Source organism: Gastrolobium bilobum, unplaced genomic scaffold, assembly GCF_033153095.1.
Source record: "Gastrolobium bilobum isolate Gb01-03AN ecotype WA unplaced genomic scaffold, APGP_CSIRO_Gbil_v1 utg776, whole genome shotgun sequence".
NCBI classification, from domain to species: domain Eukaryota; kingdom Viridiplantae; phylum Streptophyta; class Magnoliopsida; order Fabales; family Fabaceae; genus Gastrolobium; species Gastrolobium bilobum.
Window position 1 is genome coordinate 365,628 of NW_026899202.1, and position 27,760 is coordinate 393,387.

At 37.7% G+C, this 27,760-nt stretch overlaps 1 long non-coding RNA gene and 1 pseudogene across 1 annotated transcript; both read right to left on the minus strand.

Annotated features, from left to right (window-relative positions):
- Positions 1–317: 317 nt before the first annotated feature.
- LOC133288232 (small glutamine-rich tetratricopeptide repeat-containing protein 2-like) lies at positions 318–24,857 on the minus strand (annotated as a pseudogene).
- Positions 6,026–7,349, minus strand: LOC133288261 (uncharacterized). The gene is made up of 3 exons (XR_009748345.1): positions 7,131–7,349; positions 6,912–6,970; positions 6,026–6,476 (listed from the first exon to the last, which is right to left on the minus strand). It is a non-coding gene; the product is annotated as an uncharacterized LOC133288261 (long non-coding RNA).
- Positions 24,858–27,760: the final 2,903 nt, after the last annotated feature.

Below are 27,760 nucleotides of genomic sequence, written 5' to 3' on the forward strand. Positions count from 1 at the left end.
AAAAAGTGTCAAACGAGATCAAAATCGAAATTGATATTTTGTTGTTTAGTATTACTTTTATCTAAGATTTTTTCCTCAATTTTCTTATGTATCCCACACTATAATCCCCACTTTTAAGAATGAGACAATCTTATTTTAATTAATTTGACTTCTCGGTTGAAAAGAACATTTCTTTTTTGTTATTTTATTCCCTATCAATTCTTCAATTATTCGCTATCAATGTCTATTGGGCTTAATTTTAAGAAACATAAATAATTTAGATTGTTGAAAAAAGTCACAAATCTTTGCAACAAATAATTATATATTATTATTAATAACTAAACTAAAATGAATGACCCCTGATGTGCATTTGTAGCATCTGCGGCCATGTTCATAAACATGCTTGCAATATCATTGGGATTATATGGCATTGAGTTAAATGGAGGCGGCATTGCATGGCTTCTTGATCCTCTTGCATATTGGTTTTGGGATTCTCGAGATGATCTTTAATTCTGATATGGAATAATATTATAATAACACAAGGCCCACTTTGAAAGTCTTCATCCTTAAAGTAAAGATTGCAGTCAACAAAGGCTGCTACAGTATAAGCTCATCTCAGCAAGCTCCTAAACATTAAATGTTACATCCATATTACTTTGGCATCAAGACAAGCAAACTTCATCACTAAACAAAGCCTATATCAGCCACCTATAGTAACCAATTAGAAGAATTGCCGCCTCACCACTTGCAAGCTGGTCATCTCCCAAGCTGCTTGTAAGAACCTTCTCCGTTAAATTAGGAATTTAATTAGTTAATTATGAGATAAATGATACAATTCCATTATTGACCCCAATAATTATGAAAAGGCTTTAATAATTATTGAAAGTGATTAATAATGTTGAAAGTCGATTTTCTGACGAAAAGTACGGATACCAGTTCTGCTCCACGGTATAAGTGCATACCGATGAAGTATCCCGAAAAATTATGAAAAATATGTATATATCACTAGAATAATATCTAGAACTTGCATAATAAGTTTGGAGCCTAAATAATGAGAACAAGCGTCAGGACTGATACTGGCTACGTAAAAGCGCGTACCAGCAAAGTGCAGCGAAAAATATAATAAAAATATGATAAAATCCTAGAAAAATGGCTAGGTTCAGAATCTCAAGTTTGAGATTAAAATGATAAGGGTAGCTATTAGTGCTAATACAATGTGTTTAAAACTTAAACGACTATAAATGCTTAATGGCACTTAGCCCTGGGCCATATTGGCTTCCTACGTGACTTGTTCAGCAGCTAAGTGCCTCCCTTTGTCGCCACCCTTCTTCCTTCACCTTGAGAGCCAAGAGGTCACCTTTCCTCTTGGTTTCTTCACCAAATCTCCTAGTGTGAGTGTGCATTAGACTTGAGAGAGTGTAAGGTGCTTCCTTTTATGAGTTTGATCTCTGTTTGGTGAGGTTCTTGGGGATGACTTCTTGATGGGAGTTATGGGAGCCATTGTGAGGGCATTTTGAGCTTCAAGAAGCCACCTTTTAACATAAAGGGCCAAGCTTGGTGATCGAATTCGTATCTTTGCAAAGTCAGTGTTGTGGGGCTGTGTTGGAAGCTCCAAAAGTGTCCCATTTTCTGAGTTTTTGGAGCTTGAGGTATACCATGATCACCTCCTTTGTATTTTCTTGAGTTTAGCTTGATTAATATATTAAAAAGGAAAACTTGAACCATTTGAGTTAAAGGATGATAATCTATGCTCATGACATGTTAATGAACTGCTGTTTGTGGAGTTATTGGACTCCCAATCGCATTTGGACACTTAAAAATAGGATTATGCAGTGAACAGCTCGAGTTTCTGCATTCTGTCTGATAAGTATTCGAATACTTTTCGTGGAGTATTCGAATACTCATCAACAGGTAGTCGAATACTCGTTGAAGGAGTATCGGGATACTTTTTTGGGAAGAAAAGTATTCGGATACCTTGTGGTATTCGAATACTTAAGTGAAAGTATTCAGATACTTTCTGGAGACATGGAGTATTCGAATACCTCCTGTAGATTTAGTTTTAAATCACTTAATATGAGTTGGAAAGCCTTAATCACTTAATGGAACCTTGGACAATGAATATTAATGATTATTTATTGTATAAACAGACTGTGTTTGTGTTGTTTGGTGATCTTGAGCTAGTGTTGTTTGTTCCACCGACCTCCACGGGAGTGTGATTTATATGCATATATGCTTTTATGAAAGATGAAATGCGCATTGATATATATGCCTGAGATGCGTTTAATTAACTGTTGATGTTGATTACTTACACAATCAGTCTGTGACTCTAGTGTTCAAGGACTTATACAATCAGACTGCGACTCTGGTGTGTAAGGCATAAGACTGTGACTCTTATGTTTAGATAGGTCGCAGACGTGCATAATCCCTATCCTGTTCCCTGGCCAGTCGAACCACATTTGCATACATAACATGATTTATTAAGTTGTATGGCTCTAGAGAGAGATTATATTGTCATGATTAAATGCCTTAACATGAACATACATGGTAAATACTGTTTTCGTACTTATATTATACGTGTAAGTGAGCTTGGGGCGGAAGAGTCCTGGAGGACCCATTGTCTTACTGAGATTTCTTTTTAGAGATCTCACCCCGCGTTTGGGGCACATTTTCAGGTTCAGGTACCTCGGGGGTTGATACCTCGGGCGGCAGGAGGCCGGAGCTTAGTTGACTGTTGTATGCCTGCTTATGCTGATATGTGTGGATGTTGTTTATGCTTATTGTCTTTATATTGCTATCTGAGCTGAGACTTTGTTGGGCTTGTTGCCTTGTTTGGTGAGCATGAGGATTGTCCATGCCACATTGTTGTTAGTTATGTTTTAGCTTGAGTTGTATAATCTATTAGGATTTGTCCGGTCTACATGTTGTAGTTCCGTGACTAGAGACACAATTATTTATATTTATTTAGTGAGGTATTTCAGTTAGATGTTTAATTGCAATTTACATACAGACAATGTTTTGAAAAAGGATTAAGTAATCAACTTGGATAATGATAATGACGTCATAATTTAAAAGAAAAAGTTAATTCTGCATTCTTATTAAGCGTAGCTTATTACGATGATATGATAACAAACCGGGTATACACGAGGTGTTACACTGTTCATCTCTCTATTATAAATACATATATGTTAACACAAAGGTACACATCTTCTTCTACATAATTAAAACCTGCTTGAACCAAATCTGAGTTGAGCGTCAGAGTGTCTTGCAGGTACATCCCCCACCTTGTTCCACTGAAGACCCATGGGTTAAAGCTGCTCCAACTGCAAGATGCTCTGACCCAAGGCGGATCCAGGCTATTTGTGTAGAGGAAGATCATATGATCAGCCCAGTTGTAAAACCGGTTTCGATCAAATTCTTTAAAGAATAAAGAAAAAATAGGTTTAGTAGAAAAAGCAACATTGAAGTCATTGCTTAATGAAGGAGAGGTAGAGTATTTATAGAAGGTGAAGAAGTTATGCAGATAATTAACGAGATAACAATCATTTTTCCGGAAATAAATTACAGGAGTATGTATTGAAGCAAAAAGGAAAAGTCTGAGAAGCACGTTGAAGTGAGCTAACAAGCTGAATTGCATTCACACGCTACACACCTGTTTTTAGGGCATATTTGGTATGGATAAGGCACGATAATATAAAGTCTGATTAAATTATAATATTATTTAACATTTGGCATTATATTATGGGAAAAAAGTGTGTCATTTTAAATGACACATCTAGTGTTATCTCACTCTCACAAAAAGGTGAGTCCCATATTTTTATTTTTTTTGTGAAAGTGAAACGACACACCTTTTTTCCTTATATTATATGAGATAATGTATTTTATAAGACAATATTATCCAGTATTTAGTGATGCACTATATAATACTAAATAAGATAAAAATAAATATTTTTAACCAAAATACCCTTTAATAAAGAATTTATATAATTCTTCCAAATATATCATATGATATTAATTTTTATAAAAATCTATCGATCAATATGTCCAAAAAAATATGATTTTTGTAGCAATAAAAATCTCTAATATTTTTAAAATAAGTTCATAACTACTATATATATTAAATTAAAAAGTTCATGACTACTATGTTATGAAAAGAAAAATTATGTGAAAAACTCACCCTAAATGAGCTTATATTTCAGTTAACTTTTTGCTAATGACTTACTCTAAACTTAAGATATATATGTTGGGCTCGTTTGGTGGAGAGGATATGATAAGAACAGATAGGATAAGAGAGTTGGATAAGTGTAGGATATGATATGGGGCTGATAAGCCGATATCATGTCTTGTGTTTGATGGACACCTGATTAGCAATCTGATAAGATTATGTTATATTATGTGTTTGAGGCGAACCATATATCATCACGATATGATACAAATAGACTAAAATACCCTTTTTAACATAATGTCATATAATTTATCAAAAACTAATTTTAAAATTTTTTAAATTTATTTATACAATATAATTCTAACAATTATAATTTTAAACAAAATATTTTTAATTAACTTTTTCACTCTTAGGGGGCGTTTGGTAAAGGAGAATTTTTTTGAATACTAGGAAAATGTAATTACTAGAAAAAATGTTGAAAAATGAGTTTGGTAAGAAAATGTAAAAAAAGTTGTTTGGTTGGAAAAAAATTTACTGGGAAAATTTGATAAATATTATAAAGTCTATGTTTGGTTTGAGTTAAAATATTGATGGAAAAATAAGTTGCAATTATCAAAATACCCCTTATTTTTAAATATTTTGAATCACATATGATACCCTTTTACCTTTAAATAATTTGGTATGATCGTAATTTCCATTCTTACTTTTGGTGCTATTTACCTAGGGAACTCAAAATACAACATCACAATTGGGAATATCTTTTTTTTTTTTTTGGATTACAAATTGGGAATATCTTGCCTTCATTATTGGAGAGTTTGACATGCAAATCAGTTTGCTGGGGTAATAGTTTAGGTAGGCAAATGAAGAAAGTGGGACAACCAAACATGGTCAAGCTACATTCCCAATTGGCTTTTACCCATCTATCTTATGAGATATCCTCAACCAAACACAACCTTAAGACTTTTTCTCTCTCTTCAAGTGAGTATTTCCCTTTCTTCATACTTGAGTTGTGTTCCTTTATTAAGTTTCTTTCTTTTGTTTCTTTTTTAAGTTCCATTGGCCAAATTTAATCATAAGAGGTTGTTGAGGATTCAGTGTCCGCCGACCACCGCTTGAAGACTCTTCCTCTTCTGCGTTTTTCTCTCCCAAATCTAAGCTGCTATAAATCTGAGTTTTTTCCCCACCTGAATCGCTTCAATAGTGGAAACGTTTGTTTCCACTAATCTTATGCGTTCACACATCGATCCCAACCAGTTTGAGAGAAAAACGATCTAAAGTACGATTCAGATCCTGATGGATAGCGTGGAGATATATTTGGTATCTAATATTGGTATCCTATCCTGTTGAATCCTAACCCAGCTCCCCCCATAGGATAAGAAATCATGTATTGGTTAGGATAAAATGAGACAATAAGATAAGCTAATCATATCCTATTGACCCACCAAACAAGAGATAAAACTAAGATATGATAAGTTATTATATCCTATATTCTTTATTAGGTGCTCCAAACAGGCGCTAATGCTTAATCTTATTTATTTCAAAAAAGTTTCTCTACGCGTAAATTTTTTAGTTGTATGTCATTGTAAAAATTAATTTACTTGTTAAACATTCACTTTGGTCCCCTCAAAATTCTAGTTCAAGCTCTGTAATTGACTAATTGGGTCTTTTCCCATTTTTTTGTCAGTAATGGAGGAGCTGCCGTTGTAGGAGGCTCTGATGTTGTTTTGCTTTATACTTCAGCATATGCTGTTTGGTCGTATATATGAGGAAAATATGGAAGGTGTTGTTGACATAGCAAGTTTGGTGCTTTATGTTTTCACATACATCTACTTCAGTGGGTTCGATTCTCGCCAACATTTCTTAAACAGTTTGGTTACTGATGTCACGAAAAGGGGCTGCATTTTTGGTGGCATATAAATGTAGTCTTTATTCTCCAAATAGCGCCATCTCTACTATTCCTGACAATTATCTACACACTTTTTTGGTCCTCAGTCACCCTCGGTAAGAAGAAAAAATAAGGGCCACTAGCCATGTTAAAAGGTTTGCAGCAGTGATTTAGTTTTAAGGACTTAAACTACAACTTGAAGTCAATGAAAGTTTGGGGGCAGGAGAATTCACAACAGGAATAGTTGTATGATCACTTGAAAGCCTTCTGATATCCGTATATAGTGCAGAAAGCGATACACAATATATAACATGGATCTAAGGAACTATCCGCATCATTGGTTCATTATGTGGCATTTGCTAGATGACATAATCAGTCTATCTAATGATGGACGCTTGGAGCATGATGCCTGACGATAGTGGATGCGAATTGTATCCGGTCCTGCAATCCCTGCTTCCAACAAATATAAGGTTAGAGATTATGTGATTATCGAATAAATTATGAAAACCACACACCAATATAACTAGTTTGGTAACCCTTAAACTAATCCAAAGGGTAAGTTAAACTCACTAACCCAGTGTGCCAAACAGTTAACTCCTAACATAGAAAGCAAGAACCATTTGAGCTAAGATAAGGATAGGGTATCTTAAACAACCTTACATACATGATGGGCATGCAGGCATTTGTACGAGATATACAACCTTCAGCCACATGCCACAAATAAAATAAAAATAAAAAACAAAAAGGAAGATTTTTCATTATCAGATTAGACTATGACATTGTATTCATACGAGCAATAACACAAACATATGGAGTGAATACAGAACAACACCCCTTCAAAACATTTTTTTTTTTTTCTGAAAAAGAAGAAAGAGATCAACTAACCTGCAGTTCCATCAAATAATGTAGGTGGACTCGAAGTAGCGCCAAGAACTTCCTGCATCCTTAGCAACAGAAAGATACCAAAACAAGTTTTAGAAGGAAGTAAGAGATCCACTACACTGTCTACACCATAAATTCAAGCGAGATACACATACAATAAGATTGGTTGCCGAGAAAATGGGGTATCAAAATTTCCCCGTGTTTCTCAGAAAGAAAACATACCCCCTTGCCATAGCAATTCACACTGGCATCCCACACATTTTTCTTTTGGTGTTAAACGGCTGAACCTGAAGCTGAATCTTGTGAAATGAATAACCGAAATGGAAATGAGTGTTTGAGAATTTGATGGCAATGTTTTCAGAGGCACTGCAACTGAAAGGAAGAGAAGGCACCAAATGCTCTGGCCTTCTTCCAGAAAGGAGAAAGAAGAAAAAAAGGGATAGAAGGATTACAATGGGGAAGAAAAAGACGGGAAGGGATTAGCCTAATACTTTTACCCCTTATCAGGTCCAATTTCATTCCCTAGATCTGATTAAATTATACATCATTTTAACGTATTAAAGGATTTTACTGTATAAGTTTATATTATACGATGGCCACACCAAACTAACTAAAAATGTCATAACGTATAATATAAGATTATATTATCAAGCCTTATACATCACACCAAACAGGCCCAACAACTACAGTAAATTAATAGTTTAAATTAATACAGAAAGGTAAATGGACAATAATGCTTGAAGAAATGAATAACCACACGAAAATAACATCAGTATGACTCCTAGGGCACTGGAGATTCAAAAGAGAGATAAGCTGTGGAAGACAATCATAACGACTAGATCATGTATTTCATCTGGCAAAGTTTATTCTTAATTTCTTTCCAACAATTTCTTCATTAAAAAAATTTATTTTGGAAGAAAAAAAGAAAATACCCATTAATTAGGACTGGTTTATATAATACAAAATTAAAACTATATTTTAACTATGATCACATGTAGTACCAAAGATGGAAATATGGATAATGCCTAACTTTATTAAAAAGAAATAATAATAATACCTGGTTGTGATCTGCATGATGTTGGCCTTCTCTCAATTTTTGCAGAGCTGCCTGTGGTTAATAACAGTATTATGACCACAGAGGAAAAATAATAAGAGAAGCAGAAGGAAAAGGAAATACAGAACAAACCTGTATATTTTCTTTAACAGACTCATTGTTCGGATCCAACTGCAAAGCTGTAGAGATAGAACATCATGTTCAGGCTAAATAACTTGAGCTCCTCGAGATTCACTGAATTTAACATTTCTGAATTCCAACAAGCTTGGAACAATATTCATCATGATATAATAAAAGATCTTAACATTTCCAAATTCCAACCAGCTTAGAACCAATACTCACAATGATAGAATAAATCAATAATGATTTAGACTGAATCATTTTCTAACTATAATTAGCACGAATACAAAATGCATTTTGTGGTAAAATCAATTCTTTTGACTATAATGTTAGTAACATGATCCTGCAAATGTAAGAAACCGAAATGGCAAAAACAAGCTAATCATTTAAGAACTTCAAGAATATTGCATTAACAAGGTATCTCCACCATTTAACCTTCATTTTTGTAACTGGAGATAACCGTTAAGTCAACATTCTCTGCAGGAGTCCCAGTAAATATATAAAACAGATTATAAGAATATATAACAGTAGGTGAATATAATACTTCAACAACCTTTTTTAAACCCTTTATCAATAGCATCTCCATAGTTTCCTTGTGCATAATAAGCTAAACCCAGACGACTGTATGCCTTGCTGTAGTTTGGATCAATCTCAATAGATCTAAGACAATCTTGCATTGCTTCTGCATATTTGTTAATCTGAGTGTAAGCAGCTGCCCTGATATGCGTAAAAAATTGAAGGCACGAAATATAGCTCAATCAGAAAAATATAATGGTGCCTAAGATACTCTGAACCAGACAACTGTCCATGAAATATGAAATATATTCTAAAATATAAACCAGATAAAGAAGAATACATTCGAAATTAGAGAGATGCATATATACATGGGGTATTGTTATCAACCATCACTACCTCTACCCTCATTCTTCACGGGTAAGATAGCGAATTTTTTTTATGATAGTATATGTTAAATATCAAGACACAAGAGGTATTGATTGTAATCCTTGTGTTTACTACACAAAGGAGGTTCCATTTATATATCAAACCAAATGAGAGAAAGACATGTACACAATGTGGGACCACTACAACACTATTTACAACAACACTCCCCCTCAAGTTGGAGCATATAGATCATATGCACCAAGCTTGTTACATATATGATCTATCCTCAGTCCTCTGAAAGACTTAGTGAATACATCAGCTAATTGATCATTTGAGTTGACAAAACTAGTGACTATATCTTCCGAGAGAACTTTTTCTCTAACGAAATGACAGTCTATCTCAATGTGCTTTAGTACTTTCATGAAATACTGGATTGAAAGCAATATGCAAAGCAGTTTGATTATCACAAATGAGAGATGCTGGGCCAGTGTCTCCAAACTTGAGTTTCTTCAGTAGTTGTTTTAACCAGATGAGTTCACAGGTGGCTGTGGCCATAGAGTGATATTTTACTTCAGTACTTGATCTAACAACTACACTTTGTTTCTTGCTTTTCCAGGAAACCAAGTTATCTTCAACGAATACACAATACCCAGAGGTGGATCTTCTATCAATGAGAGAACCTGCCCAATCAGCATCTAAGTATCCCACAACTCTAGTATGACCTTTGTTTTCATAGAGGAGACTTTTACCTGGAGCAGTCTTGATGTACTTGAGGATACGAATCACTGCATTCCAGTGATCTTCACAAGGAGAATTCAAGAACTGACTTACTACATTGATTGCAAAGGAGATGTCTTATCGAGTAACTGTGAGATAGTTCAATTTCCCAACCAATCTTCTATACCTTTCTGGATCTAAAAATAGCTCCCCCTGATTTGACAAAAGCTAGACATTTGGATCTATACGGGTTATCGACAAGCTTAGCATTCAAAAGAGTTGTCTTCTCAAGAATGTCCATAGCATATTTTCTCTGTGATAGTACAATGCCATCTTTGGATTGAGCCACTTCTATCCCTAAGAAATATCGAAGTCTTCCAAGGTCCTTTGTCTGAAAATGATTGTAGAGATGTTGTTTTACCTGAGTTATGCCATGATGATCATTACCTGTAATGACAATATCATCAATAAGTAGAACCTGAATCAGAGTGTCTATAAAAGACTGAGTGATCAACCTCACTCCGAGTCATGCCAAGCTGTTGTACAACAATGCTAAATCTTCCAAACCAGGCCCGAGGAGACTGCTCGAGACCATATAGGGATTTGCGAAGACGACATACTAGGTTAGACTCCCCCTGCGCAACAAATCCAGGAGGTTGCTCCATATAAACCTCTTCCCGCATATCACCATGGAGGAAAACATTCTTTATGTCCAGCTGATACATAGACCAGTGATGAATGGCTGCCATAGTAAGAAAGAGGCGAACAGAAATCATTTTCGCCAGTGGAGAGAATGTGTCTCCATAGTCGAGGCCAAATACCTAAGTATAACCTTTAGCCACCAATCGGTACCATCAGGACCAACACTGACCCTGTATATCCATCGACAACCAACAACAAACATCCCAGAGGGAAGAGGAACCAGATCCCAGGTATTACTGCTCTGAAGTGCACACATCTCATCAATCATGGCCTGTCGCCATCCAGAATGAGATAACGCCTCACCTGTAGTCTTAGGAACAGATACAGAAGAAAACGAAGAGAGGCAAGCAAAATGTGATGGTGAAAGACGATGATAACTTAGATTTATTAAATACCTGGGCGAGGGATGAGAATCAAGAGTACCTTTTCAAAGAAAAATGGGTAGATCAATGTCAGACGAAAAGATCGGAGCTGCCGGAGGAGATGATGACAGAAGTGAGTTCACAGGAGCCTCAGTAACAATAAGGGCAGGGTTGTGGGGAATGGGTGGACGTGACTGACGACGATAAACCTGGAGGGGGGGGGAGGGGACATCTAGAGACGTAACTAAAGGAGGAGGTGGTGAAAAGATAAATTGAACTGAAATAGGGGGTAAAGGTAGCTAAGTGCAACAGAGTCACTGGGGAAGGAGGGGGAGCCAAAGAATGGAATAGACTCAAAGAAGGTAACATCCGCCGAGACAAAGTAACGACGAAGACTAGGAGAGAAACAACGATAACCCTTTTTTGACCGAGGGTAACTAAGGAAGATACATTTATGTGACTTAGCAGATAACTTGTCAAGACCAGGACTAAGAATATGGATAAAACAAGTAGAACCAAAGACATGAGGAGTCAGTCGATACAACGGTTGATGGGGAAATAGCACAGAACGTGGTACCTGGTTATCAAGTACGGAGAAGGGCATGCGACTAATAAGATAACAAGCTGTGAGGACTGCATCTCCCCAATACTGGAAGGGGACATGGCCATGCAGTAAAAGGGTCTGAGTAGTTTCAATGAAGTGACGGTTCTTGCATTCAGCAACCCCATTTGGTTGAGGGGTGTGTGAACATGATGTCTGGTGAAGGATGTCGTGAGATGCGAAGGAGGTTTGAAATGATGAGACAAATATTCAAGGGCATTATCACTTTGAAAAATGCAAATGGAAACACCAAATTGAGTAAGGATTTCATTAAAGAACTGGTGAAAGATGGAAAACAATTCAGACTGATTTTTCATTAAAAGTAACCAAGTACGTCGAGAACAATCATCAATAAAAATTACAAAATATCTGTACCCCAATAGTGGAAACGGTACGACTAGCACCCCAAACATCTGAATGAATTAAAGCAAAATGAGACGAAGACCGACGACTGACACGATTGGGAAACGAACTACGATGCGCTTCCCTAACTGACATGACTCACTAGACAAACTAGTTAAAGTAGAGAAACGTGGGACCATCTTCTGAAGTTTAGCAAGACTCGCATGACCCAACTGAGCATGGATAGTAAGCGGAGAATCCACAATAGAGCACACCGTGAGAGAAGTCGAAAGCTGATCAAGGCTATTGGACTCAGATCAGATGCCAAGTGTCCTCCCCGAGCTCCAATCCTGCAAAATGACAGACTTTTTAGTGAAGAAAATAATACAGTCATGTGTAAAAGACTTGAAGGAACGAGTGTCCACCTTGCATCTTTCATTTTTATCTTTGTGCATTGGCACTTTGTTGCTTGGCTTCTTTCACCCTTATAGCCTTCAAATTTTTCTCATGTGGTAAGACTCAGGATTGAGTCAAGCGGCTAATCGAAATGAGGTTGAAAGGAGAATTAGAGACATAAAGCACATTGTCAATGGGAATAGAAGGAAAAAGGAGAACAGTGTCAATCCTTCGGGACTGAACCAACGACCCATTAGCCATAGTGATACTGGGCAGGGGACCAGACGTACAAAGAGAGGTGAATAAAGACTTATTACCAGAAATATGGTCTGATGCACCAGAATCCAGAATCCACGGACCAAGAGAGGGAGAGTGAGAAAAACCAACAAAGGAATTACCGTGTGTGCACCAGAGGCAGTGGTACTAGGAGCACGCTTCTCCTCATACCATTGCAAGAAGTCAGTGAGAATAGACGAAGGTGGTTGTGATGAAGCAATCAAAGTAGAGTCCGAGGCATAAGAGGTGACTGGAGCAACATTAGCAGAGCAAGGAGGGCGACCGTAAAGATCCCAGTAACGATCAATAGTATGGCCCGACTTGTTGCAATGACTGCAGTGAGGGCGACCCTTAGAGGGTTTCCACGTGCAGAACCGTTGGAGACAATGGCAGAAGGATTAATAGAAGAGGGAACGGATACTGCAGGCTCCATAGCAGACTTAGGTGGAATTCGAAGCAATTTAGACCAAACAGAGTACAATGATGGAACAATAGAAGAGCCCAAGATCTGATCCTTGTTGACAGAGTACTCCAGGGGCAAGCCATAAAGAGCCATTAACATGAAGAATGTGTTGCTTTGCTCAAATTCCTTAGCATGGTCTGCAGCAAGAGGCTACAGTTCATTGAAATCATTAAGGAGACCCTGAACTTTTCCCAAATAGACAGACATAGAGACATCAAAGTGTCGAGCAGCAATAACAGTCATCAAATTCTGACACACATCATAGAGTCGCTTAGTGTCGTTGGTATAAAGTGCCTTGGCCTGACGCCAAACAGACTCACAAGTGACGTGAGCACGGAAGATCTGCTTTAATGACGGGTGGATGGTAGACTTGATGATGCTACATAACTGAGCATCAACCTTTTTCCACCGAGGGCGTACATCTACTGAAAGACTCAGCCTTAGTAATGAAATGGTCAGCATAAATGCATAATCCTGTCCATTAAGCCAAAGTTTGAGATCAGAAGCCCAAGAGTCATAATTGGAGCCATCCAACCTGTCCACGTGCAACGAAACATTAACATAATTAGTGAAAATAGACGTGTTATGCTTTTGAGAATCCGTGGATGCATCACGGAATGAAGAATCAACCATAGGTCACCTGAAACAAAGATGAACAGTAACAAAAAGCACAGACAAGGGCGTGAACAGGAACCAACAAGGGGAAAAACACTGTGGGAAGCCATAATAGAGTTGAAACCACAAAGTGACGACAGATCCAGGCGTACAAGGTGACGACGAGATGGTCTGTGGTAGTTAGACATTAAGACGGTGTTTCATGCGCCTCCACGCGCCGCAGCAAAAAACGGACGGATGCTACTGTGCCACGCGCGTGAGGGAGAATCCGGAGGTGGGTCCTAGACAGAGAGGATCGCCTCATCGTGGCGATCACAACTGTGGGTGGTTCGCCAGAAAACTCGTCGAAGACGATGGTCAGCAACAGTTCTCGACAGTGACGGTGATCAGACAGGACCTTAGACGATAGATGGAAGCCGGAAACTGACGTACATGACAGTTTCCGAAATTTTTTTTACTCGGCGAACAGTGGTCCACCGGAAAGACGCGGATTAGGATTCCTTTTGTTAGGCTTTGGATACCATGTTAAATATCAAGACACAAGAGGTATTGATTGTAATCCTTGTGTCTACTACACAAAGGAGGTTCCATTTATATATCAATCCAAATGAGAGATACAAAGACATGTACACAATGTGGGACCACTACAACACTATTTACAACAACAGTATACTGACATTGGGAGATATTTTTCAGATATTATAACAAGTTTTGATGAACCACTTGATATAATTTCTCTCTAATAAATTGAAGCAGATATCCTTTGCTCTTCTTCACACTTTATAATAAAAACATACAAATTTAGAACTCAACTATCCAAGGATGTACTAACAAGCTCACTTTTTAATAAAATATGCTATCTCATAAAATCTTAGCACTACTTAAACAATGCCTTGCATAAGATCATATTATTTGAAAATGGAGGTGGAAATTTCTGGTTAAAAAAATCATAACATTACCTTCTAACCTATATCAAGCCTACCCTAAACTAATACTTCATAAAAGCATATTAGTTATTGCATGTAATGAAAATCAGAAGAAGCAGAGACATTTCTTTGACAAGACTGATAAGTAACATTCCAGAATAAAAATGCATATTCAGTAATATGCTAAAAAATAATATAGTAATATATTTGAGAAACGGTATAAACCAGTGGAATACCTGTTGCAGTAGTAAACAGCACTCTTTTCATAGAGAACAATTGCACAATTATACAACTCAATTGCATCAAGGTATTGCTTGGATTGCACTGCTTTGTTACCTGGGGGAATTAAATCATTTAGCAAATATCTATCACTGGATAGATGATCTTTAACAAAACTTTCTTAGATTCAAATTTTAAATCAATTAATCACACCAATCTGCAGTGCAGAAGAGATTTTTTGGCTCATATACCAGCATTAAAAATGTTACATTTTTTGTTGATAAAAAAATGCATTACATAATTCAATTCTCACCTGCAAGGATGTACTATGTATCATGTATGCCACAATGTCTGTGTGTGTTAGTTAGTTAGAGAGAGAGAGAGAGAAAGGAAAAGTTGAGCTTTTTAAAGTCATGGTGTAACCTTTGGCGACTAATCGAGCCTTATATCTCTCAAGAGTACCATCAAAATTGTACTTTAGGCATAAATTCATCTGCACCCTACTGCTTTCTTTCCAGTGGGTTTATCAACAACCTCCCATGTTTTATTCTTCTCCAAGGCATTCATCTCCTCTTGCATAGCCTGAACCCAATTCTTATCTTTTAATGCTTCGTGCACTGAATTTGGGATGGAAATGGAATCTAGTGCTGACATAAAACTTTTGTGCAGCATAGAAAGGTTAGTAAAAGAAACAAATTGAGAGATAGGGTATTGAGTGCAAGATCTTTTTCCTTTTCTTAAGGAAATGGGTAACTCATCAGAGACACTGGATAAGTCATCAGAGACAATAATATCATGTTCAGAAACAAGAGATTCAGGACTTACTAGTGATTCAGACGATTGAGGTTGCTGGTGACGCAGTATGGGTTGTTTCCTCCTCCGATATACCAATTCAGGTGTCAAAATTTTTCATATCTCAGGTGCACTTGAAGGTTCTGACACATCAGACTAGACACAGGAGGGAGAGGTGTAGGAGTAGACAAGGACGACCCAGACTCAAAGAAGGAAAAGGACGAGTCTGCTGAAGAACTGCTCTCCCCCTGAAACACTATGCACTTTAGAAGGGCCCCAACATCAGAATGAATCAGAGAAAAAGGTTTAATGCTTTTGATAGCACTAGAAAGAAAGGACACTCGATGGTGTTTTGACCAATGTTTTTATGGAAAAACGGAGTCAAACAGTTGTTTTCTTGGTCCAAAAGGTCCTTGGAAAAATTTTCCGGTGGCTGCTAGTGGCGGCGAGAGGCTAACAAATAAGATTCCTCTCTACAGGCGGCAGTTGCGGAAATAGAGCCCTCAAGATTGAGAGCTCTGATACCAACTTAAAAAGAAAGAACTTGAAAAGTACGATTAGGTGAGGGCCCTTTTAATGGTTTTATATTATTCTCTAACACGCTCCTTCACAAGATAGCCCATTGGGCTTGAAGTGTGGACAATGCACAGGCCCACCTACCTGTGCTAAGAAAAAAATTTCACTGGAAAGAAAGTGGGGGACGATGAGGATCGAACCAAGGACACGAGGCTCTAACACCATGTAAAGAACCAATTCAACCCAAAAGCTTAAGCTATTGGGTGAGGGTCTATTTAATGGTTTTATATTATTCTCTAACATCTTACCCAACATAATCAACGGTCGCCAAATCCTCCATCAACCTTGGTAACAAGTTGGGCATAATTAACAGCTATGATCCAACTTTAAGTTTAAGAATATGACGAATATGATTAATATATGTTAGAGTATTTATGTCCTTTATACTATATTGTTCTACATTGTACTGCTAGCCAATTTAATCAATATAAACACAGAGACCTGTACCTGCCCACACAGGGTAACTCTTCCAAACATCTTTCAATTTTTCAATAATGACCAGACCCGATTGGTAAAACACTCATCTTGCCCAGGGCTTCTCTAAAAACATACATGGTCACTTCCAATAACATTAGATGCAAGTTTAACTCTGGGCATCACTATGTGAATTTTTTTCCCTATGATTCTTCCTTTTTGTCCAAACACTCTTACATAGGTCCCCATCTTTCCCGCCTCTATATCATCTCTCTAGTTAAATGTAAAAGAATACGTTGTGTATTGATCTGTGTCAGGGAGTTACAATATATAGAGACCCTAATGGGCTTGTAAGGCCCAAACCTAATCCTAATACAGTCAGAATACAGTCAGACTATTTACGGATAAGACAGAATCCAATCATATCTAATCAAATCTAATCATATCATATCTAATATTCTAACACTCCCCCTCAAGCTGGTGCGTATATATTATGAGCACCAAGCTTGTTACAAATGTATTCAACCCGAGGACCTCTAAGAGCTTTAGTGAAAACATCTGCTAGTTGATTAGATGAGTTGACAAAAGCTGTCTTGATTTCTCCTGACTGAATCTTTTCCCGAATGAAGTGACAATCAATCTCTATATGTTTGGTCCTCTCATGAAAAACAGGATTAGAGGATATATGTAGCGCAGCTTGATTATCATAGATGAGTGTCATGGGTTGTTTCTGTTCACAAAGATGAAGCTCCTGAATCAACTGCTTTAACCAGATCAACTCACAGGTAGTATTTGCCATTGCACGATACTCAGCTTCTGCACTAGATCGGGAAACAACAGGTTGTTTCTTGCTTTTCTATGAGATTAGGTTTCCTCCGAAGAAGACACAATAACCAGAAGTAGAGCGTCTGTCCGAGGGTGATCCTGCCCAATCGGCATCTGAGTAACCACAAATTTCTGTATTTCCCTGATCCGAATACAACAAACCTTTTCCTGGTGCTCCTTTGATGTATCGGAGGAACCTCACAGCAGCATCCCAATGTGAATCACAAGGGGAATCAAGGAACTGACTGGCCGTACTGACAGCGAAAGAAATATCTGGCCTAGTCACAGTAAGATAATTGAGCTTCCCAATCAGCCTTCGATAACGTCCAGGATCAGATAACGGCTCCCCCTGTCTGGGCAATAACTTAACATTAGGATTCATTGGTGTATCAACTGGTTTACACCCCAACATACCAGTCTCCTCTAGGATATCCAAGGCATACTTCCTTTGACAGATAGAAATGCCCTGTCTAGATTGCGCCACCTCAATTCCCAAGAAGTAACGCAGCTTCCCAAGGTCCTTTGTTTGAAATGCACTGAATAAATGTTGTTTTAACTGATGGATTCCGTCTTGATCACTTCCGGTGAGGATGATGTCATCAACATTGACTAACAAATAGATGCACTTGTTAGGAGATGTAATCCTATAGAATACATAATGGTCAACTTTACTGCGAATTAGGCCAAACGCCTGTACAGCAGAACTGAAGCGACTGAACCATGCTCGAGGAGACTGCTTGAGACCATATAAGGATTTTCGAAGACGACATACCTTCCCAGACTCCCCCTGAGCAACAAAACCAGGTGGTTGCTCCATGTAAACTTCTTCTTGTAAATCACCATGAAGAAAGGCATTTTTGATGTCAAGTTGAAGGAGTGGCCAGTGACGAACAGCAGCAAGGGCAAGAAATAGGCGGACAGACGCCATCTTAGCGACTGGAGAGAATGTATCGCTATAATCAAGGCCAAAGATTTGAGTAAAACCCTTGGCAACTAGGCGTGCCTTGAGACGATCAACATGGCCATCAGGTCCAACTTTCACAGTAAACACCCAGCGACAACCAACTATAGACTTCTCTGGAGGAGCAGAAACAAGGTCCCAAGTGCCATTGGTATGAAGTGCGGTCATCTCATCAAGCATCGCTTGGCGCCATCCTGGATGGGAAAGTGCTTCACATGTGGTCTTAGGAATAGAAACAAAAGAAAGACTAGAAACAAAGGTGAAATGAGGAGGAGAAAGGCGATCATAGCTCAAGAAGGTATAAAGAGGATAAGGGTTACGAGTAGTACGTGTACCTTTTCTTTGAGCAATGGGAAGAGCCTCTGGTGAAGGATCCGGAGGGGAAGAATCAACTGCAGAGGGTAATGAGTCAGCAGGGGTCGAGTCGACTGGAGGTACTGTCTTACGACGCTGATAAGTGAGAAGTGGACGGTCCTTAGGTACTGGAGCAATAGGTGATGGCTTATCTGGAGTAGAAGCACCTGCATCTGGCAAAGACAAGTCAAGAAAAGGAACAGGAAGAACATGATCAACCTGTGACAATGGAGATGGGATAGAATTAAAGGGTTGTTGATCAAAAAAGGTGACATCCGCGGAAACTAAGTAACGCTTGAGGTCAGGAGAGTAACAGCGATAACCCTTTTGAAGAAGACCCACGTCCACCTCCAATATGCCCGCGAAAATCAGTACGGGAAACTAGAGCAGTAGAATCAACAGCAGAAGACGATGCAGGAGCAGATTTCTTATTCAAATTCAGAAGACGCTGATACGTCATGGATAGATCAGGCTCCCCACTAGTCAAGATAGTATCACGAACATTATTGTAACACCCCGTTCTAGAACCGGTTTGTTAACATCGCATTATGATATTAAGCGCAGTTACAATCACATGGGTTCAATTAAAATCCGGATAAATTTTTCATTTTAAAACGTACCGAACTTATAATACCCAATTTCGTGATCATAACCATATTACCTTGCGGAAACAGATAAATTAAGCTTAACATCATGTTCATTTCCCATTTTTAAACCATTAATTTACTTCTTGTTTAGTTCAATACTTCTACTATATTGTAGGTTTCTTCATTAGCTACCCGTGGCTTCAAACCGTGCTCAAATCGGAGCACTGTAGCCCAAGTTAGGACCATTTGAAGCAACACAAGAGAGTGTTGGTCACAGGCCCAGCGCGCTTCAGCGCGCTACCGGGCGCTCAAGCGCGCGCTATCGGGCGCTAAAGCCTCCATCTGGGCGCTTAAGCGCACGGAGGCAGTAAGCATCAGCATTTCCAGTGTGGATGGGCGCTTAAGCGCGCAACAGGGCGCTCAGGCGCGCTAGCCTGGGCGCTCAAGCTCCCACTGGGACGTTTTAGCGCGCAGAGACAGAAGCATCTCCTCCTACAGTGGCTAAGGGCGCTTAAGCGCGGACCAGGGCGCTCAAGCGCGCAACCCTGGGCGCTTAAGCCCCACCCTGGGCGCTAAAACACGAGGGGGCAGTAAGCCTCCCAACTTTCTGCAGGAAAAGGGCGCTTAAGCGCCAGCCAGGGCGCTCCAGCGCGCAATCCTGGGCGCTTAAGCCCCCACCTGGGCGCTCCAGCGCGAGGAGGCAGAATGCATTGGCACTCGCAGGGGCAGCAGGGCGCTTGGGCGCGCTCCTGGGCGCTTAAGCGCGCTGCCAGGGAATTCCAATTCCCACATTTCTCAAGTCCAAGCCTAGGGGAAAATGCATCCTCATTACAAACCCCAATTGTCCATGCCCCAAAACTAAATCCTAGCACTCATCCAACCTCTCCTCATGAGATTTAGCTAGAATTTGGGCAGCATGACCTTTGTTTTCTCATCGTTTACCAGTTTAAACAAAGGGGTACCTAATTGATTTTCAGCCCAACCAATTCAACAACTCAATACATAACAAGCATGCATATATTGAATTTCAAGTAGGCATCATTTACATTACATATCCTTTACAAATCATAGAACTTAGCTTACAAAACACTATGATCATTCCCTTGGCTCCCATCAACAAAAGGTGCAACCAAAGGCATGAGCATAGGCTAAGTTCATCCAATGAATCAAGATATACAAATGACCATGGGCTTTCAAAATAAAATCCTATACATGTCAACTACAAAAGGCATGCATAAACTCAAAAGAAATGCCACATTTCATGCATAATCCAGGTATGGCCACTTGCCACCAGAGGCTCCTGCAGCATCCTTACCTGAAAGGGGGTCCCCACAACACGGGGTGAGATATACGAATATATCCAGTAAACCAGGGGTCCTTGGAGCATCTCTCCACCCCACAGTTCCATATCAGTGTAATAGCAATAACAATAATAATGCAGTAAATACATATCTATGCAAAGTGCAATACATCTCCAGGAGAAATCCCTCGAGCTCTCAAGCTGTCCTAAGGAAACTCAGATGCAAATAGTCCTACTGGCCAGCTAACTACCATGTATGATTTACGCATCGTCATGCAACATACCCACATAGGGAAACACCATCCTATGCCACACCAAATGCATACACATACGTATAACAAAGCATTACACTATTTTATTGCATTTATATACACAATCACAACCTCCACCCTTTCAGGGCTTGGTAGAACAGTCAAGGGAATTACACCCAAGGTCCGAAGGCTTACCTCAATGCTTCAGTCGACCTTTGTTCTTCACCAACAGTTTCAACAATCTACTTTTACAAACATACACCTATACAAGGGTAATGCAATTAACATATTGCATCCAAGAGTATTTCACAATCAACCATCAATTACTCCATTCGAAACACAACACAAGTATGTGCTTACCAATTCCAATGAGCTATTCAAGCTCCATAGCTTGCTCCAATGGTTGATCACTCACGGTTGGTCCAAATGTCTCAATCCTAGACATCACAAGGATCCAATCAATCATTCAACTCACTAATTGTTCAACATGCTAGAATACTACCCAATCCAAGCATGAATTTTCCAATATTATGAACAATTATCAAATGACTATCTAGGCTCATTTCCACCGATTAAATGACATTCCTAGCATTTTCCATAACATACTCTAAGCTCCATTCTTCCTAGAACATAGCTAATTCAACTACATTTCATAAAAATCCCAATTTACTATTCACAAACCCTAACTCATGCAAATTTCAAGGAATCATGAGGTTCAAGGGTTAGAATCTTACCACCAATGGTCACACAACCAAGGATTGATGGCTCCTCAAGCTTCAATGGAGGTAGAAACTCTCAAAACCCCAAATTTCTCCAAAGGGCCGAATTTTTGAGAGGCAATATCCCTCTCCACAATGCTCCCCACTCAAAACAAAGCTAGGATTATGAAAGAGGGGAAGATTTAGAGTGGTTTAGGCTTTTGAATCACTCCAATCGGTTGGGATTTGCTCCCTCCTCTCTCTCTTCTTCTCTCTCCCTTTCTCCTCCTTCTCCTTCTTCTTCTTTCTCCTTCTTTTCTATTTCTGGCGTCGACGGGCTGGGTGGGAAATGAGGGTCATTTGGTGACTTAAGTCACTTAACATAGGTTAAGTGGCTCTAAGCGGGTATTGGTTCGTCTATCTATTTAACTCCAATAATTACCAAACTTTACCCAAAAGTCTGGAATATTATTCTAGGAATATTACTATTTTTATTTTTATATTTTGGGTACTTTTGACAGTACCCATTTATACCCCTTAATTTTCACTGAGTACACTTTTTAACTCCAAAGTGGCTCAGATTCATTTTATTAAGCCTCATACTTAATTTCACCCAGTAAAACATGTTTAATTAATTAATTACACTTGATTTCCTAATTAATTAATATGGGCTATTATAATTATCATATTCTTCGGGAAGGCCAGAAAGTGTGGCAACCATAAAGAGACGTTCCACCTGTTTTCGATATGCAGTAGCATCAGTAGGGTAAGGCAGCATATCCAAATATGCCTGCATCAAAGAGCGACTCTTGCCAATATATGTCTCCATCTGAATGTCGGATGATTTGCTCAATTCCATAAACTGAGAGATGATGAAATAGAGCTGCTGAACATCATTAGTGTAGAGGTTTTTTGCTTCCTCCCACACTTCAGTGCAAGTTTGAAATGAATAAAAGATATCCAAGACAATCGGATCAATGGATTGCCAGAGGATACTCAGAAGTTGGTTGTCAATCTTTTCCCAATCAGACTTGTCCTCCTTAGGGACATCAGTAGACTTAGTTGTGAGATGGTTCCCATATCCTTGTCCAAAGAACCAAACTCGAACAGAGGTGGCCCAGTTCTTGTAATTAACAGATCCCTTCAATTTTGAAGAGGTAATGGACCCAATATTGGTAGAGATGATATTGGGAGAATTGCTCAAAGGAGGAGATGGAGACTTGACCTCCGAATGAATTGGAGGGTTTGCTGCCATAGTATCAAATCACAAAGATACAAACCGAATAAAGAGAAACGAACCTGATCACCAATCAAGAAGAGGTGCGCACAAAAAGTCAGACCCACAAAGAACCAACCACAGATCCAGAAAGAGGAGGAGAAGACGAGCTTCTCTGTCCAAGACCGGCCGGAAAAAGCCGCCGGAATAGTGCTCACGTGCCGGCAGAAGGTGGCGCGTGAAGCCCACGCGCAGAGAAGACTGGAGGCGCGTGAGAGCGCGTGACAACTCCGATGGTGGCCGGACTTCCACAGAGCAGGTCGCCGGGAGGAGAGGGTTCTGTTCGCGTTCGTTCCAGACTGAAAACTCACCGGAAAAGTACTCCGGCAGCCTGAACAGTGGCTGACGGTGGCTGACGGTGCTCCGGTGACTGTGGACACGTGCAGAAGATGCCTGGAGAGGACTTACAGCCTTTGATATCTTACCGGAAGGACGCACGGCAAAGAAAAGATGACTCCTAAGCAGTGGGCTTAGGTTTTAAAGCGAAGAACAAGATTTCTAAGCGGAAGCGAGGGTTCCCAGAACGAAATAGCTCTGGTACCAAGTTAAATGTAAAAGAATACGTTGTGTATTGATCTGTGTCAGGGAGTTACAATATATAGAGACCCTAATGGGCTTAAGTGTAAGGCCCAAACCTAATCTAAACCTAATCCTAATACAGTCAGAATACAGTCAGACTATTTACGGATAAGACAGAATCCAATCATATCTAATCAAATCTAATCATATCATATCTAATATTCTAACATCTCTAATGAGCTCTCCCACCATTTTTCCATTCTACATTAAATTTCGTAGAACTGTTCAGCAACACATTAGAATCACAAGTTGAACTAGGGAAAGTACTACAGCACCAGCAATACACCTACTTACTAGAGTTACAACCAGTTCACTCAAGTTGCCTAGGTTAGCAGCACATGACAAATTAAGAATTCCAACTTACAACATTTTTATGAATAATTATCAATCAAGCAAAAAGGGTTATAGAAGCTTAGGTTGATATACAGAACGTTCTACCAGAACAACAAATCAAGCACATGTTGGGTCCTCATTTCAAATCAACGGCATAAATTTATTTTTTCTATTTTTTTTCCTAAGTGGAAATCAGTGGTGTATATGCAGACAGAAGTAAACCAATTATAACTATAATAAAATGATAATAAGAGTATAGAATTACTATTTTGACCAAAGAAAGAAATTAATACAAACACCCATGTACAAATAAGAATGATATATTAAAATTTAGGGATTAACTTTTCTCATGTTATAAGAGATAGTTTTATCTCCTTCACACACATAAAAGTGTGTGTCGACCATGTGAAGAGAAGAGAGAAAAAAAAATGAGCCCCACACACTTTTATGTGTGTATAGCAGATAAAATTATTTCCTACAGTATAAGAAATATTAATCCCTAAATTTAAAGCAAATGAACAGGTATGTTTTAAGTTTCAACATCAGCTGGAAATGCAACATACGCTTATTCATGATATAGTATGTCATACCATAAAAGCATTATCAAATAAATGAGAAGCTTTCTCCATTTGCACTGGGTCATCACTCCCATCAACATTGGTCCTAAAATAGTGATTTTTCTCCAGAGCAGCAAAGAATTGTCCAGAGAGTTCATCTTTAGATACTGCTGTCAAATGTTGGGAAAATATCAATGTAACTTTACTTAAATCTTTTAAGAATACAGCAAAAAGTTCAATATTCAGAAACCTAAATCCAAGATTCCATTTGGACTAGACCTAAATAGGACCTTGATTACTATACCAAAAATTTAAGGGAAAAAATTATCCTGTGTGTAATATTTTGAAATCACTCTCTCTTGTTCTTTTTTTTTTTTATTTTGTTTAAGGAGTATCTCTTATCCTTCTACCACTTTGTAATCATCTTCTCTGTGTCTTAATGGATTTCTTTTATTTAAAAAAAAAATGGCTATGTAAATGTGTTCCCTTAAAGCACGTTAAGGAATAAAAAATAAAATTCACTACTCGTTTTAATTTTAATTACTTAAAGAAGAAAGTATTGTATGCTTTTTCGATTTTCAAAATATTAAATGCTTGAACTTTTCATTTAACAGTTCCTATTTTTTATTTCTTAGCCTGTGCCTTAAGGGTACACATTAACACAACCCAAAAAAAAGAGTTGAAATCACTCTGTTTACCTATGCCAACTTTCATGAAATCTGAAAGACAACAAAAATATGGAACAACCTTACTGTTGTTAGAGGAAGACATTTTCTGTAGAGTGAAACTATAAACAACCTAAACAGACTCTCCAATGTTAATAATAAATTTTTTGTATAATAATCGACAAAAAAAAATTTAATGCCTTCTCTTTTACCCATTAATGATGGGCCTAAGGAGTTGGAACCTTATATATGGTGTATAAAAGAAAGAGGAAGGGAATATGCAATGCGTAACACAGAATGGAAAGGGAAAGGAGTTAGTTACAAAGAGTGCCACATGGCAAGCTATGAAGTGGGAATGAGGTGATAAAGGAAGTGGAGACGGTTTTGGGAAGGGGGGGGGGGGGGGCGCAAAAAAGTAAGAGGAATCTTGGAGGTTAGGCTATTGAGGATAGGAGGGTTGTTTCTGTAGCTGGGTGTATTAGGGAAATTAAGGGCCTGTTTGAATTCAATTCTTAAAGACAGATTTTTAATTTTCAGAACAAAAAAACTTATTTGATAAGGCTTGTTTTGTAAAAATAGTATTAAAAATTATAATTATTTTTTAGCTTTTAGAATCAAATTTAGAGAGCATGTTTTAATTGTTTCTGTTTAGTATTTTGACTTATAACTTTCAAAACACAGAAAACACTCATTTCATTAACTACTCTATGAAACAGTTTCAAGAACAAAAATAACAGAACATATTCAAACAGACCCTAAGATGGGTAGTCTATTTCCTTGTTATTTCCTTCTTTTGTGTTTAATTGTGATCGCCACTGTAATTTCTGGCTTTAGTTGATATCAATACAAATTTGGTGGTGTTGTTTAACATTGTGTTGGCAAGTTGTAATTTGAAGGACATTGTCATTCTGGTACCATCAATTAACAATCAGATAAATCATAAATATGTGAAATACATTAAGAAATTGTTTTTCAAAATATATAAAACTGTAATTTTTACTTCCACAAATATCACCTTCAAAAGGAAGGATTAAGTTGATTAAACTTGTCATGCAAAAGAACACAAAATGATTTAGTTACTTTTACTTGTAATGAAGTTTGTCAAAGGGGTTCACAGAACTTCAAACCCAAGAGCATGCTCAAGGTACAACAAAAGAATTTAAATGTTACAAAACCATAAACTTGTCCCGCAAGAAATATCCTCTCATTGAGAACCTCAAGATAATAAATATTATAATAAACACAAAACACTCTACATGAAGGGTTAAGTTCACAATCACTCAAATTTCAAATAAAAAAAGGGGATAGATTAGCTTACCAAAAATGTGAGGGTCCTTTGTCCAACCTTCATCCTAATCAAGTTACATATTATGAAATAAATCAGAACCAAAAGTCAAAATTTCAATAAGACACAGTTTTAAATCAACATGATAATGTTATGTACTGCTAGAACTTTGAAAGTAAAGTAGATACATCATGACATACATTTGTTTATTGACTTCAAAAATCTTATTAGCAAAACCAATAAACTACTTAAGCATGTTAAAAAGGTTACAATAATCAGCTGAATTGGTCCTCCAACAGAATAACATCAAATCAACTTTATTTGTACCAAAGCACAAGACTATTAAATAGAACAAAAACCATATGTGACTCAGCATAATTAGATGGTTTGGTACATGGTGTAACACTATCTTTTTTGGGTACAGCCTACGGGAAGTCAGGGTGCCCTATATTTGTTTTTATGAATTACCATTTCCTAGAATAGCCAGTTCATCAAAGGCAATGTGTAAAATACACATAGCACGTGTTTGGTAACTAATTTTTTTGGTAACTAATTAATTATGGGAAATAATCGCTTTACCAACAAAAATAAAATCTTCGAGGAAGCTGCAAAGAAAGAACTATTTTCCCAAAATAAGCTAATCCAAACAAGCAAATACTCTCTCAACAGTTGACAGTAGAAGGGCTCCATTACAGCCACTAGAAAATTGGCAGTTACATAATGAAAAGTTTTCTAGTCCTACTAAAGTACTGAAAGAGTGGGTACTATTGCAATTCATTACTTTCCATGTGAACCATTTTAAAAACATGGCTTAGTTGGACACTAAAATTAAGGAGATACCAAGATAGTTGTCATAAAATGAATGGTAGTAGCAGGGCTAGAAGTTATTCCCATGTATCGTGTGCTCACCACACATAAATCCAATAAGAACAATTCAAGAAAAGTGTGAAGCGTGAAGAGAGACAAAAGCAAGTTTTGATCAACTAAACAAGTAAGGGGTCAATGAACAGGGACCCGCAAACAAACAGTCCAAAAATTGATGTTTTAGAGTCAATGCCAACGACTAAAAATGTGGATTTGACATGAGCAAATTGGCCTATTTTTTTCATTTAAAAATGATATCTCTGCTTCTTTATTTTTGCCGTTATAATTTAAAAATTAAAATTAAAAATATAAATATCTAAAAAAAAATAGGAGAATGATTCGTTTACAAATTACATTAAATATGATCAATCATACACTCTTTATTGAAATATGACCCGTCATACTTAGTGTAGTTTATAAACAAAAAATTTATAAATATAACCTTCACAAAAAAATAATATGCAAAATTTGATTAAAAACAAAAAAATCATTTTTTTCTTAAAAAAATTAAATATATAATCGAATCATTATAAATATTTGAATGTACTAAATAAAAATTAATAATCATTAAATATATTATCCTACTCAAATTTCATTTCAAAATCCGAGTCAAACACCAATAAAAAAATAGTGATAAAAAATTGGAAAATCATTCTTTTATTTTACATGAAAGAATTATCTCATATTGCTTTCACATAAAAAAAAATTATACCATCACTTTTTTCTCTTTAGTTAAGCTAGCATGGGCATCTTTTTTGGCATATTATTTTGTGCTGTGCTAGTCTGTCTTGGAAATGCTTATTGAGCAAATGCTTGCACCCAAAACACAGATACATTGTCACCTTCTCTCATATAGATTT